At 44.7% G+C, this 14,008-nt stretch overlaps 1 protein-coding gene across 18 annotated transcripts in view; it reads right to left on the bottom strand.

Moving 5' to 3' along the window:
• Positions 1–14,008, bottom strand: part of LOC120961697 (glutamate-gated chloride channel) — a 116,734-nt gene that overhangs the window by 68,319 nt on the left and 34,407 nt on the right. For all 18 annotated transcript variants that reach the window (XM_040385652.2, XM_040385655.2, XM_040385650.2 and 15 more), the window contains exon 3: positions 1,853–1,875. The gene's annotated coding sequence lies outside the window, so the exon portion shown is untranslated. The remainder of the gene's footprint in view (positions 1–1,852; positions 1,876–14,008) is intronic.

The following is a 14,008-nucleotide window of genomic DNA, read 5'->3' as shown; positions in this document are numbered from 1 at the left end:
AGCTGAAGATAATGAATTAGTACACTAGTTAGTTCATGTTTTTTTACGAGGCCAATTATTCGAGAAATGATACCCACTACAGACAGCAGCTTCCAGCAGCGTTGGTAATTGATTAAGGATGTAAGACGAAAACTTTACGAGGATAAAGTTATGTTTCATCTCATAATAATAATTTATATTCATTGCTATAATGCAAATGAGTCGATTCAGTTATGATTGAAACTGAAAGATTTGTAGCCTGAAGACTCCAGCCGGCATTACTGCGGTGCCTAATGTTAGTATCTTAATTGAGTTGATAGCAGATTACATAAATCAGTTCGTGCGGTAATGTGTATGCTCAAAAGATAAGCTTCGTATTCTGAATTACCTTTGATATCAGTACTGCAACCGAGGGTAAAGCTTATCTCGATCGTTTGCATTATTTGAGCAATAGAATGCGCTCCGCATAGGATTTCGAGAATTATCTTCACGAAAGCCGCCCTTGTTCAGTGATAAGAAACTGGTCACTGAATCGAAAATAACCGGATTTTGATTGTTTTACGCAACATCAATTAAAAGTGCAATGAAAGTGATAAGAAACTCGACACAAATGAGTGTATTATCAAGCTTGAGTTACATAACTGAACATTAGTGTTCAGACACTGAGCCGTCGATTAAACAACAATCGATAAGCCACACAACTGCTGCACAAACAGAAGCATAATTCGGAGACAGCAATATTGTGCCATCCTTTGCCATGCCAATAAACCATGCTTTGTTCAACATAATTTCCAATATTTCCCATCACCATTTCCCTTGCACAGTTTTTTTTCTTCAAATTCTCTCTTATTGTTATGCTATGGTTCAACTATTTTCCCTGCTCATTTCTCCGCCCCACTGTGTGTGCGGTGCTTTTGTGCTTCGTTCGAAACTTTTTAAATTTGTATGATGTTCACGCACGAACCCAGTGTCCCACAGCGGGTCGCCGCCACGCTGCCGCAGCCGTAATGATGTTTTATGACTGTTGGCTATCAAATTTATGCTTTTGTTCACACCCATCCATCCCCCCCACAGACGGATGTTGAGCGGGCGCTGTCGACATGCATCGACTTCCTCGCTCCTACCTTCCCCTATCCACAGCCCACTGTTGTGGGAAAACTTTTTGGGTTTTCACATTCTTTTTGCGACGACGAGGACGACGATGCTTGACCCACCCTTAAGCCCGCCACAATACGATCCGGCTCACGGTTCTGAAACCTGGGCGCTTCTAATAACGGGTGGCTGGTTGCTGATGCTTATATGTGTGTGTGTGTGTGTGTGTGTGTGTGTGTGTGTTTTTGTGTGCAAAACTGGTGAAAAGAATGGCGACCTATAACACCCAGACTCGGGGCCCCGGGTGCATGCTTTTTCTTTGTTAAGGTCGTTTTGTGTGCCGGGGTGTGTCCGATGGACGCGGTTACAAACGAGAAAAAGAGAGCGAAGGATGCCACAAAAAAGAGCACACACACACATACAAATCGTAATATTAGAAAGACGTTTGCCAGACGGTGTGGCAGTGATAAATATCGTGACTGCACACGCCCGGCTGTTGATAAAATGGATCCTATTATTAATTTTTAAAAGCACCCAATAGAATTGGCGTTAGGGATGAAACTGCGCCGAAAAGAGCGAGAGAGAGAGACAGCAGTTTGGAGTGAAGAAAATATGGAACAGCACTGACCCTATCAGTTAGACGGACTCACCAAGCGAAAAAATGTATTACTTTTTAGCTTTGCTATGCTTTCACGCTAGTGATATAATATCCAAATTGCGTCCCCAAAGCATGAAGTAAACACATTATAAGGATTTGTAAATAAACAACATAAAAACTCACCTTATTTATACGGTTAATGAAACCTGGAAAGAAACAACAAAGAGCTTTTAGTGGCATAGTTAGCAATGGTTTTGTTTGATACACAACGGCAATAAAAAGTGCCCCCCTTCGGGAAATCATGACATTAAAACAAGATTCATCATTTAAAACTAGCCGAGCGGATCCGTTGATAAACTACCGCACGGAGTCCCGTAATTAAACCGCGTTGACAAACATCATAAAAAAGAGTCATTGCTATTTGTCGGGATGCGCTAGTAAAATCCACTGATATCTCCCAAAGGCGTTATAAATTGGCCATTGGTCTGTCAAACAGTCCGCTCCGAGCACAAAAAATAACAAATATCTCCTAAAAAAACACACGCCCTAACAAAGCCATAACGTACTGTTTCTCGCCGGTAGATTGGCAATCGGAAAGTTTAACCCTTTTCGATCCATTTTAGTGAAACGATGCTATCATGAAACGAAAAACAAAATAAAAATGCTTTGATAAAATGGGGGGTGGAAAGGCGTCAGAACGTACCATAAATCTTGTTGAAAAAAAAACTGCAAATCCTTTCGCCTTATACGCTCTGGCAGCTTCCTTCCACCATCTGCGTCCCTATCCCTTGCGCCATTGTAGCAAACAAATACATCTTCACGCAAATTCTCACTTCCGAGCCGCACTTGAACTCACCCGCCAGACTCTAATCTTGTGTACCCCCGCCTTTGCGGCACCAGCGGGTGTGTTTGTTGAACACTTCCCGCACACACACACACTCTTTCTCTTCTTTCTGCACAGCGAAGAGCTTTTCACTTTTTACCAGCTATTTAACGAGGCTCTTCGTTTAAATCTTGAAAGCTCAGCTCGAAAGATCGAGTGGGATAAGATATAAACCCCCTCTCGACCAACTAGAAGCGTCAGCGGCTGGCAGAGGAACAGCCTGGGACAGCCTGGGACAACGGCAAGCCAACCGACCAACCGACCGGAGCTCTTCAGTTGACAGTGAGTGGTTGTTTATCCCTTGTGCTTTTCCTCTGTTACACTCTTCCGCTCTATGCGCCACCGTGCGTGACACGGGCGGAAAGAAAACATGTTTTCCAAACCGAACAGAGCATAGCAGACACATACACACACATATACACACATATTCACCTGTATGTTTCGCCTTTTTACCGGTTTGTGGGGATTAATGCACGGTGGGATTTCTTGCGAAGTCATCGGGCTGTTGTTGTTTTCTAAGCCGAAAAGATATTCCATCTTTATCAATCATATCAGTTCCGAAACAGTCTTACAGGCGTGGTGCACGCTTTTGTCAAAGTCTTTGTTTTGTATCGGAGTTTAGCAGCGACAGAGTCAAGGACATGAACAGTATTTTTGTACTTTTCCATCCATAGACGAACCGGTGGGTTAGAGAATATTGAACATCCGTTCTTTTCCCTTGAGTGGTTCCCAAAGGGATTTCGGGGTACGTTTCCCCCTTTCATCGGAGGGCGAAGAGTTAGAGAAATTCGGGTCAAGCACTGAGTGGTTTTGGTACTTGGTAATGATTTTAAACTCACAACGGAGACAGTTGAAAAAGTAAGTTTCAAACCCATTTAGAGAAGGTGCAATTGGAGCAGTTTTGCTGTGGTTTTTAAAAGCTTTTGAGCGTTTCTATAATTCACATGAGCGTAATTGAATAGCATAGAAAAAGATTTTTAACATTTCACAATTTAATTTGTTCATACAAACTTTAAACACTGTTTTCTAGCATTTCCGTATAACAATGTTTCGATAGAATTAATTAGACCTTTTAAAAAGAAGCTTTTCAATAACACGTATTGCTTTCGCTAATGAATTTCTCGGTACGCCGGAGAAAAACAATTAAACTGTCTACCTCGTAATTTAGCTAAAGCCAGCCAACCTGCCGTAAGAGATCGTGCCCACAGCACAGTAAGCCTGCATCACGCGTGACACACTAAGCTCCGCTTCTTTGCTGGGAAGCTTTAGCACACGGCGGCCCACAATCCACACACGCACGTACGGGAGGAGCAGCAAGCAATGATAGCCCGCTCAAAAGCGCTTACTTTGGTTAATCTTTTCCAGCAACTCAAGAATCGTCGGTGTGTCCAGTGGTGCTGCGGACGGAGCAATGCAGTCTTCAACAGTTTTGCTACTATAAAAGGCAGCTGTCTGGCGACGGTACTTTTCAACGATTACTGTCAAGTCGATGGCTTAGCGCTGCTGCGGCTGCAGCGTAAAGCGAGCCGGGGGTTTTGCCTTTTTCATCAATCACACACGCACGCATAAGCTTGTGCGCAGAAAAGGAAGATTATGCGGAAAGTAAAGGGCGGAACAGAATTATGAATAATGAAATGTTTCTGAAGGTGTGACAGCTAAGAATGACATGAGGCTTGGAGGAAACAAGGACACTATAGCAGTTAACGTTTAAAGATCCTACCGGAACGGGCATTGCAGGTAGATGGTTTTGTGATTTTACAGCAATCTATACGTTGAGTTCTTGTTGGGATATTTAAACCCTAAAAACTGCAAAATTTAATTTTTAATTGTGCTCTCCCGCTAGGAAAACCTCTATTAAAACTTTCCTGCCAAGTCTATCACACCCCCATTCGGGGAAAGCGCACTGCAATCAGCTTGTTAACGAACTGACATTATGCTTATTATCTGCAATCGACCAACTTATCCACCACCACCCAATTTGCTTGTCACAATTTTGCAGCCTGCATGTTCGTAATGCCCCACAGCAAGAACTGCGGGGGTTTGTCAATGAGACACAGTTGTAATTTCTGCAAGCCCAACTTCCCGGCTTTCCGGCTGGACGCACATGGAAACGAGCGTTAATCGCGCCGCCGCTGGAAGTCTCGTCCGGAGCATAATAAAAAGTTTTAATCTTCGATGCGGTAAAACTTTGCATCAAGTTCGATGGCCAACACTCCGACATACACACACACACACTCACACACACGGGTGGTGATCGAGAGAGCGGTAGGATGGAGTGAAAAAGTTTCTTCGCCCCGTTCCGACGCGTCCGATCCAAACGACACCAAAACTTGGCCGTGCGAACTTTCAAACAGGATTTCATATTTGAAATCCCTCCGCCACACCGTCAAGTCACCGAAGGCTGGCTAGGAGGAAAACTCGTCCCGTTCCGATTTATTACAAGCAAATAAGAGCTGCAGTATGGAGGGAGCGAAAAGCTATCTCGAACTGGTATCGAGAGAGTTCGGCTGATTCTTTAATTTATAAGACGTCTTTTGCTGGGGAATTTGTAGCATTACGCTAAATTTGTAGCTCCACAAGGCTCGGAGTCTGTAGCGGCGTTCGGAAAAGGTTCGAACTTCTCGCTCGACAGGATCGGTCGGGTAAGAAACACAAAAACTAGCCATCCAAACCGTACACAAACACACACACACATGGCAACCAAGAACCAGTTCGGCTTTGAAGGGCGCTCTGGTAAGCGTGTGGTTATGTAGCGTTTGCATAGCCCGCTGAAGACTGGATCAATACCGGGTCGAAGCGAGACTTAATTTGTCGTACAGTAGATTAAACGAAGCTTCGGGGAATCTTTTCCCCTGCCGGACGGGGAGACTTTTTGGTTTGATGCTTTGGTTTTCGATCTTTGGATGTTGCAAGATTGTGTGTGTGTATGTGAGGCAAAAGTTTCATTTCTGGGAAGAAATTACATGGCATCCAGCGGAAAAAGGAAAGCCACGTCTAAAGCATCGTTTGTTGAAACCAGTTCAGTAATGAAATTTTTCTTCGCTGAGCATTTTCGTTTTGCTCAATATGTTATTCTTTTTGTTTACTTTAGCTATTTTTTCACATGGATTGGGTGAACATGGATGGAAGCGTGTAATTCGATGCATTATTTTCGTGAGAGATTTATTTGTTTGTTGTTGTTTGGTTATGGAAGTCTCTTTTCTTTTAGTGGAATTGCCAATTAAAAGGATCATTATACTTGAATTGAAATTTGAGTTCCATCATAGAGTTTTTCAGGGATTTTCATATTTTTGGGGCACTTTCTTGACTATTTCTAGAGAATTGAGCTTTATGTGACGAAAATTGGACTCTATTGCACCCTGTTTGACAAATCCTTTAGGAATTCCCCATATGACTGTCCGAAAAGGGTGCTTTTGAGTCTTATTTCGATCACAAAAAGTTAATTTACGAGAACTCCTGAAAACCCCTACATCGTGCACAGATAGAAATTTTCATAAATGCAGAATTTATTGTCTTAACATACCTCCTTACGACCTCCTATTGCAAATATGGCCAAGAGGGCAAACAATATTCAATACATCGTATACTTTTTAATGTTTTCCTTTCAGTCGAACAAGCGACTTGTAGATTGTACATTAACAATTCGATCGCTTGCGTATAACCTTCGCAACGATTAAAACCCGCTCTCCTTAATGTTGTGCTGTGTTGCTTGGGCATTTCAAATTAATTGATTATCGGTTTCCCATTTGCCACCCGATCGTGACAATATTCATGAGCCGTTAGTAATGTTTCTACAACAACGTCCACCGCGGGTCATGTATTTTAATGCTTTCACTCCGCGCTCGCGCGCCGGGCAAAATAAATACTGCTCGCTGTCGCCTAGTGCCGCCACCCGGAGCCACGATCGCTCCGTGCGTTATTACTCCGTCTCCCTCTTCTCTGCTTCATATTTAATCTTGAACCGATGCCAAAGGATGGCTTTGAAAGGAAAGAAGAAAAAAACGAATTGAAAAGCAAAAAAAAAAAAGATGGCACCATTCCAGGACGTTAGAGAGCGCCACCCCGGGCGCACTGATTCAGTTACGCTTCATTTCCATTCGATGTGACTTAATTAATATTCATGAATCGTTACAAGTTTATTATTCCACCGTTTCGCTTGCCACGTGCACGCGGACGGATTCGCATCGACAAGGAAGTGGCTGCTTTCCCGATCCACGCCGAAGCTCTCCCTCTCTAGAGAAGGGACCAACCGATCGGAGATAAGAAGCATCGAGAAGTAGTGCATGGGGATGAGGTAGTACGCTATGTTTTGTTTGTTCAATTTTATTTAGTACTTCGCAATCAACTGCGCCGGTCCAGTGGTGGATTTGCTCGATCCAGGTTGCAACGTATAGAAATACACACACCTACATATCCAACCCCTCCCCAGTGCTCCTTGATTTGGAATCGAGAGGTTTTTTTATTGAAATAAATTGTGTATGAGTTGAATTTTGATTGCGCTTCAGCGTTCCGGAGTTCGGTAATCCGCATCGAACGAGTGTGAAAAATGAACCCGGAAAAGGTTGCCCTTTTTGTGCAGCTCGGTGCGAAACGTGCGGGGAAGCATTCGATTCCGGAAGCAATCCAACAAATAATTAGCTTGCCATAACTCATCGGCAAGGAAGACAAATTACGTCCATCAATCAACGTCTGCTGCGTCCGCCCCGGGCCTGAGCTCCAGGTTTGTTTAGGGCGCTGGCCGTACCACCCATGAAAAATGCAATCAATTATCGAATAATAAACTTTAATGGTTTACGGTACGGGATTGGAGGGTAGAATTCGTTTAGGGCTTGTTGTGATTTAAAAAAAATGAGGGAAAAAAGCATCACTTTGATGGCATAGGGGCATTGATTGAAAAATGCTGGGTTCATCCTCGGTAAGGGAGCAGCAAATCCTGTTTCAACTTTGCTTGGGTCTTTGAATTAAATATGTCTTTTTACGTTTATCATCGTAATCCACAGCATGAAAAATGTAATCATACTTTATTTTAACGTTGAAAAAGGGAAGACAGAAGCATGCATCATCAGCATAAGTTAATTGCTTTTTTCTGAAATTCGATCAAGCCAATCAACCTGTTCTTGCCTTGTTTTCTATACGACTGATTGGTTTAAAACCACACCGGACAGATGAATTAGCTGATTCAACGATTTCCCAAATCCCTACATTCCCCACCTGCCCCGTGTTTCGAGGTCCCCATTTGCGAACATGTAGACTTCCTGCTGCGGGGCGGTTTTGTTCTTCAACCGCAGGACTCACTGGTGGATTTAATCGAAAAGAGAAAAAAAAAAAACAAAACAACGACAACAAAAAACCGTCCGAGAACCTAACTCCTTCGGGAGTTTGAAACCGAACAGCAACCCCGACACATGTGGGGTTGAATATTTTATGTCATTTATCGATTGGCCGACCGCACTGGCCGTTATATTTATCGACCTATATAACCAATCGCAGGCAAGGCTATTTCCAGTGTGCACAGTTTGTGCCGCAACGTTCTGGAAGCAGTCACACATACACACACACACATCCACAAAACGCAACAACTCTTGGTGGTTGTTGTTGTTGATAGTGAGCGGACGATTTTACGATCGCTCCGTTGTGGCACCGTGGGAGGAGCTCCACACACAAACACCGGTGGAATGAATTGAAAATGACGGTTTCGGATTTTGAGACGGCGAGGAAAAAGGACATTTCGGAGCTCGGGCGCACAAACCTGTGTCTATTTTTATGGTGCCGGCCAGGCCAGCGGACATGCGGCACACAGCGCACAAGGTGACGCGCTCCTTCGGTGATGATATTTTAGATTTCACCATTTCCACTCCTTTCTACATCAGTCCTTTCTAGGGAAGAATGTGATATAGGCCGTTGCGAGACGCACCTAAAAATTCGCTTTTCAGCTTCGAACATCAACATTCCGCATTTCGCCCCATGAGATAGCGCAAAAGCGTAAAAAAGCCAAAAAAACGCAATCCCAAAAAGGACGTAACGATTTATTGAACAGGTTGCCGCTCTCCAGTGCTTTGAGTTTTGATGCACTGACCCCGATGAGTACGCGCCATTATCCCTTTGTGTGAGTGAAATTTCAAACCTCCCACCCCCCAACCACCCCACTGTGCGGGGCGCGCATCAGGTATTACGCGTGGAATGGAATCGTCATAAATAGCGAAGTAATTTATTCATGCCCCCGAAAAAGGTGAACGGCAAAACTGAAAGGATATGTCATACCGATCTGTTTCCCCGATTCTGCTGCCTTTCCACACATGATGTGCCACGGCGGGGTGTTTCGGGCTTGCCGGATGCCTTCATAAACTTTTCCGAACACATTTCCCACACACACACACACACACACTGACACACGTCGAACGATCTGTGATGATCGATGGGAATGGAGCCAACGCCCGAATGATGGCTGCACTCAAGTGTTTTTTTATGAATGCCGGACCCAGTGAACGCGGGACGGTCGCTTTGTTCATAATTTAAAAGCTCGCCGGGTTTAGCCGAGGGCTGGTGGGCTTTCGTCGTGCCGTTATAAATATGAAATACTGTTCAATTTGTAACGTTCTAAAATGATTCTAATGCCTTTGAGTGTCTGCCCCACATGCAAGCAATTACTGCCATTTTCGAACAGAGGTACGTTATGATATCGGACGCAAATGAACCGTGCATAATAACGTAGAAGCTTTCGCTGTACCTCACAAAGAGCCTTGCACCGTTTTCGAGTCCAAGTAATTAATTGTTGGAAGCATTTAAACAGTGTTCAATTCAATTCAGTTCTGAACTGCTGATGCTTATTTGAACATTGGTTCTCTAATCAACTCAACATCGTAAGCTTAATTTTTAATCAATAAAATCCCACAGTGTTAGTTACTGCTTCGACAACATGGATCGTGGTACTCAAGTTGATGCAGTATATATCGACTTCAGGGCTGCGTTCGATAGTATCTCTCATGATATTCTACTCTCGAAGCTAAAAAAACTCGGTTTCCTCGACTGGCACATCACCTGGCTGCGTTCTTATTTAACTGGTCGTTCGTACTACATAAGCATAGGATCTCATCGTTCTCACTCCTTCACCAGCTCCTCCGGTGTGCCTCAAGGGAGTAATTTGGGACCGCTACTCTTCCTCATCTATATAAATGATCTATCTTTCGTTTTACCGCCAGGCCAACACCTAATGTACGCCGACGATGTAAAAATATTCGCTCCAGTTAGAAACGACAGTGACTGTGTACGCCTTCAAACGATCCTTGAGAATCTGGATAGCTGGTGCAGCAGAAACGCCCTCCAAGTGTGTGCTGATAAATGCCAGTGTATATCATTCAGCAGAGCCCGTCACCCCATCACGTTTACATACACTATGCTCAACACGGCTTTGGCTCGCACGACATGTATCCGTGATCTGGGGGTGCTACTCGATCAGAAGATGTCATTTCGCCCTCACATTGATAGCGTTGTTGCGAAGGGAAATCAGCTACTTGGTTTAATTACGCGGACCTGTAGCGAGTTTACCGATCCCATGTGCGTCAAGTCTATCTTCTGTGCCATCGTAAGGTCGTGCCTGGAGTACTGCTGTCCGATCTGGTGCCCGCTTGGTGTTGGTGACATCATTCGCCTCGAAGCCATTCAACGGAGACTCACCAGGTACGCGGTTCGACTCCTTCCATGGCAATCCCACCACGCTCGGCCCACCTACCATCAGCGGTGTCTGCTTCTCGGACTTGAACCACTCTGCTCTCGACGTAAAAACGCCCAATGCCTTTTCATATTCCGGCTCCTTAACGGAGAGATCGATTCCCCGGCATTACTAGCCAGCATCAATTTGTTCGCTCCCTGTCGGATTCTTAGATCCAATTTCCATCTCCGTGTACCGCGTACCCGCAACAACCATAGCCAGGGACACCCCATTATACGTATGTCCCTCGAGTTCAATGAAGTGTTAGATTTGTTCGATTTTAGTATGTCTACTTCTACGTTCAAGGAGAAATTGCGTCTACGTCACATTTAATGTTAGCTAGAGGTCTATTTATATGTTATAAATGATCATTGTCATATATATCTTAATTTAATTATAAGGTTGCCGATTAGACACGATGGTCCGTCGGTTGTGTATGAAAATAAATAAAATAAATAAAATAAATAAACATTATCAAACTCATGTCGAGTATTGTTCAAGCACCTTCTGCCACGGCTACCTAGAACTGGTAAACTTCTGTAAGAGCAAACTCCATCAACTTAATTTGGTATTGCAGTTGAAGAGCGCTTGCTGTAACACACTTTAAAGGATAACACTTGTTTTATAACAATCAATAAACCTTTAATTTAGAATTTCTTTCTTTTTTTTTCGCTGCTTCGCAACAAAATCGTACCAATATCTTACTAGCGCCGGAGCGCCAAGACACGAGTAGAAAGCATTTCCACTTAATCCTACGGTTCATTCACCGTTTCGTTTCGTTCGTGGACCAGAAATTGGCCACTGCTTCACAACGAACTGCTTTTTCACCCCTTCCAGCTACCGATAGCTTCTAGATGCAACCAAAGCTCGTTCGGCGTTAGTGCTCATAAATCATTCATCTAGGCTAGGTAGGTTTAATGCGGTAAGAAGGAGAGACAAAGAGAGAGAGAGAGAGAGTGAGAGAGAGAGAGAGAGCAAGGAGGAACGACCTGAGCAGCCATAGCCCAGGAGATTGATGAAAGTGACGAACTGGGCAGGGGAGGAAAAATTAGGAGCAACGGTTTCCTGCTGGCAGCGCCTACTCTTCCCACCCCCGGGGGAATTGCATGTTGTACACGCAACAGAAGTAATTACTTTCCAAAAAAAGCATAAAAAAGCAAAAGCAACAACAACGATAAAACACAACGACGTACAACGGAAACAGCTCGAATAAAGAGTGTTTGGAATGTGTAATGGAGCTTGGTGGTGGTACTACTTGGTGTGTGTGTATGTGAGTGGTTGAGGTGAAAGAAGCAAACAAAATCGGACAGCAAAAATAGTGCCATGTTGAGCAATAATAGGATTTCGTTTAACCATTTCAACACGAGCGCAAAAGAGAGCAAGTGAGAAACCCCAAGTGCAAGGGCAAAAGATGTTATTGATCCGATCAATCACCTCGCCCCAATGCGCCCCTCCCTCTCTAACGGTGCGGCGCGCAATAAGCGACGAACATCATAATCCAATATGACACCAAACCGGTTCCCCGGTACACCCCGGCCCAAGAGTGTACGCAGACCAAGTGACAGAAATATTAACGGACTGTGCGCTGTCGTGCGAGAATATCCTTATGTGCCCCTCGCACGACCTTTACCCCTTTTGGGTGTTATTTGCCAATGTGTGTGTGTGTGTGTGTGTGTGTGTGAAGCAAAAAAGAGGCGAATGTATTAATAGCCAGCTTACATGTTGGTACACACGTACGTCAGGCGTCCGGAACCACGTCCACTGGTGGTCCGGTCCCGGTACCCTTTGGCTTTTACCGAAAGCAATTCGCCATCGCAAAGTCGCCACCGAGCTGTCGTCATGCTACTACTGGAAAGCGAAGAGGCAGTATCACCGTCTCCCTGTGCACTGCTTGAGTTTAGCTTGAGGTACCTTCAGCAACAAATCCACACACACACATGAGACACTGCGTGTGAGTCAGCGCTGACGAGAAGCCTCACACGAGTGACCTTCGGCCGCGCCCGCTCATCGGGGCTACAAGTTCAGTGGAAAACTATTGACTGTGGGCAACCTCCTGTGCCGCTGTTTTGTGGGGCATCGTTCTTGAAAGGAATAGAAAGCGGCCAGGTAAGCGGCAAAGAATTTGAAGAATTTAGACACACACGCGCGAGCGACCGTTTGCCGCGGCTGCTGACGGAAGCCGCTTTAACCGCCACCAACTCCACGATGGGATATTAGGGTGGAAAGCGTGTAAGAAAAAAAACCAAGAGCGAAGCGGAAAAGAAACGCACCTTTTCGCATACTTTACGGCGAGCACAACGGCGTGGAACACATTTTTCCGCTACAGCTACAAACGTGGAGGATCCGTATGGGTGTGTATGTGTGTGCGGGTGAGTGTGAGTGCATGTAAAGGTATCACATTTTCCGAGGTAGTAGTTTCGATCGATTGAAATTCACCTGCCAACGTCGGTGGCCGTTATGTCTCGGAGAAAAAGCGTTTCCCACTCAAGCTGTCTCTTTCTCTGCTTTGCCCGCTGTCTCACCTTTTCTTTCTACCCGGCAAGCTGATTCGTTTCATCGTCTCTTATTTCAGAGCAAAATTCCTGACCTCCTCCCTCACTTACCCCCTTCCAGGAAAAGGGATCTCCCCTCGTCTTTGATGACATATTTGCGTGCGATATCGAGCGAGAAGTTTGACATTATGCGACCAGCTTTCCTTTGCCGCTGCTTTCCTTCCTACGCCAAGGTGTGTTGAGTGTTCCGTGTAAAAGGGTGGGGGGGGGGGGAGGGTTTCGGTGAGTGAGTTTGTTTTGTTTTGGCCGTTTTTTCGTCTTTTAAAGAAACTCGATACGACGCGAGCGCGCCACTTTTCGTGCGCTGTGCTAGCTCTGTCTCGCGCGGACGAAGCACGGAACGGGCACAAATCAATCAAAAATCCGTGAGGATGGCGCCGGGGCAGTGTTTCTTGTAAATCAAGTTGAATTATTTCATTCCGCGAAGCTACAAGATGGCTGCAGGACTTTGGTACATTGAATAGGAATGCCAATAGGTGTATTGTTAATTACGATCGAAGAAATTGTTGGAACAGCATATTTTTGAAAGGTTTAGTTGAAGTATTTCGGCGAGAGATTAAACGTAAATTGAGAGCTTTAAGAAGGGAAGAAAGTGGGAAGTTGCGTTACAGCAGCATGAAACAACTTTTTTGAATTTTTTTCATGCGTGAAGCAGTTCAACACAACTCGGTTTTTTCTTCGTTACATTACGCCTTGTTTAGCAGAACTGACGTGCGTTTGAAAATCCCACAAAACTATCTTACCCATCCAATAACATCCAACAACCCTTTCCCAACCCTTTCATCGGTCATGCGTCCAGCGGCTGCTAACGGCGATGCAGGTTCTGTGTTTTCTCTTCTTTTTGCATTGTCAAAATTCCATTCCATCACTCACTGTCATACCGGCGTAAGTGAGGCAAACATTTCTACATTTCTTTTGCTCTCTGTATCTAGTTCACCATTCCTTTCGGTTTCGCGAAGGAACTACGGCTCAAAAACACACAAAGAAACACAAGAAAATATGAGGCAAAAATCCGCTACTTCTTCGCAAACTTCCGGACCGAAAACCTCCCGTAAGTAACACACACACATACACATTTTGCGTGCCGTACATCCTCTCGCATCGGAACGAACCGAGCGATGGTGGTAAAATGGTCGATTTGCTGCCGGCAAAATGGTCGGTGACCGTGGCCATTTGTGTGGCAGACAGTTTGTAAA

This window comes from Anopheles coluzzii, chromosome 2 (genome assembly GCF_943734685.1).
Source record: "Anopheles coluzzii chromosome 2, AcolN3, whole genome shotgun sequence".
In the NCBI taxonomy this organism is placed as follows: domain Eukaryota; kingdom Metazoa; phylum Arthropoda; class Insecta; order Diptera; family Culicidae; genus Anopheles; species Anopheles coluzzii.
The sequence above is the reverse complement of the archived record's forward strand: the minus strand, read 5'-3'. Positions and strand labels throughout refer to the sequence as shown.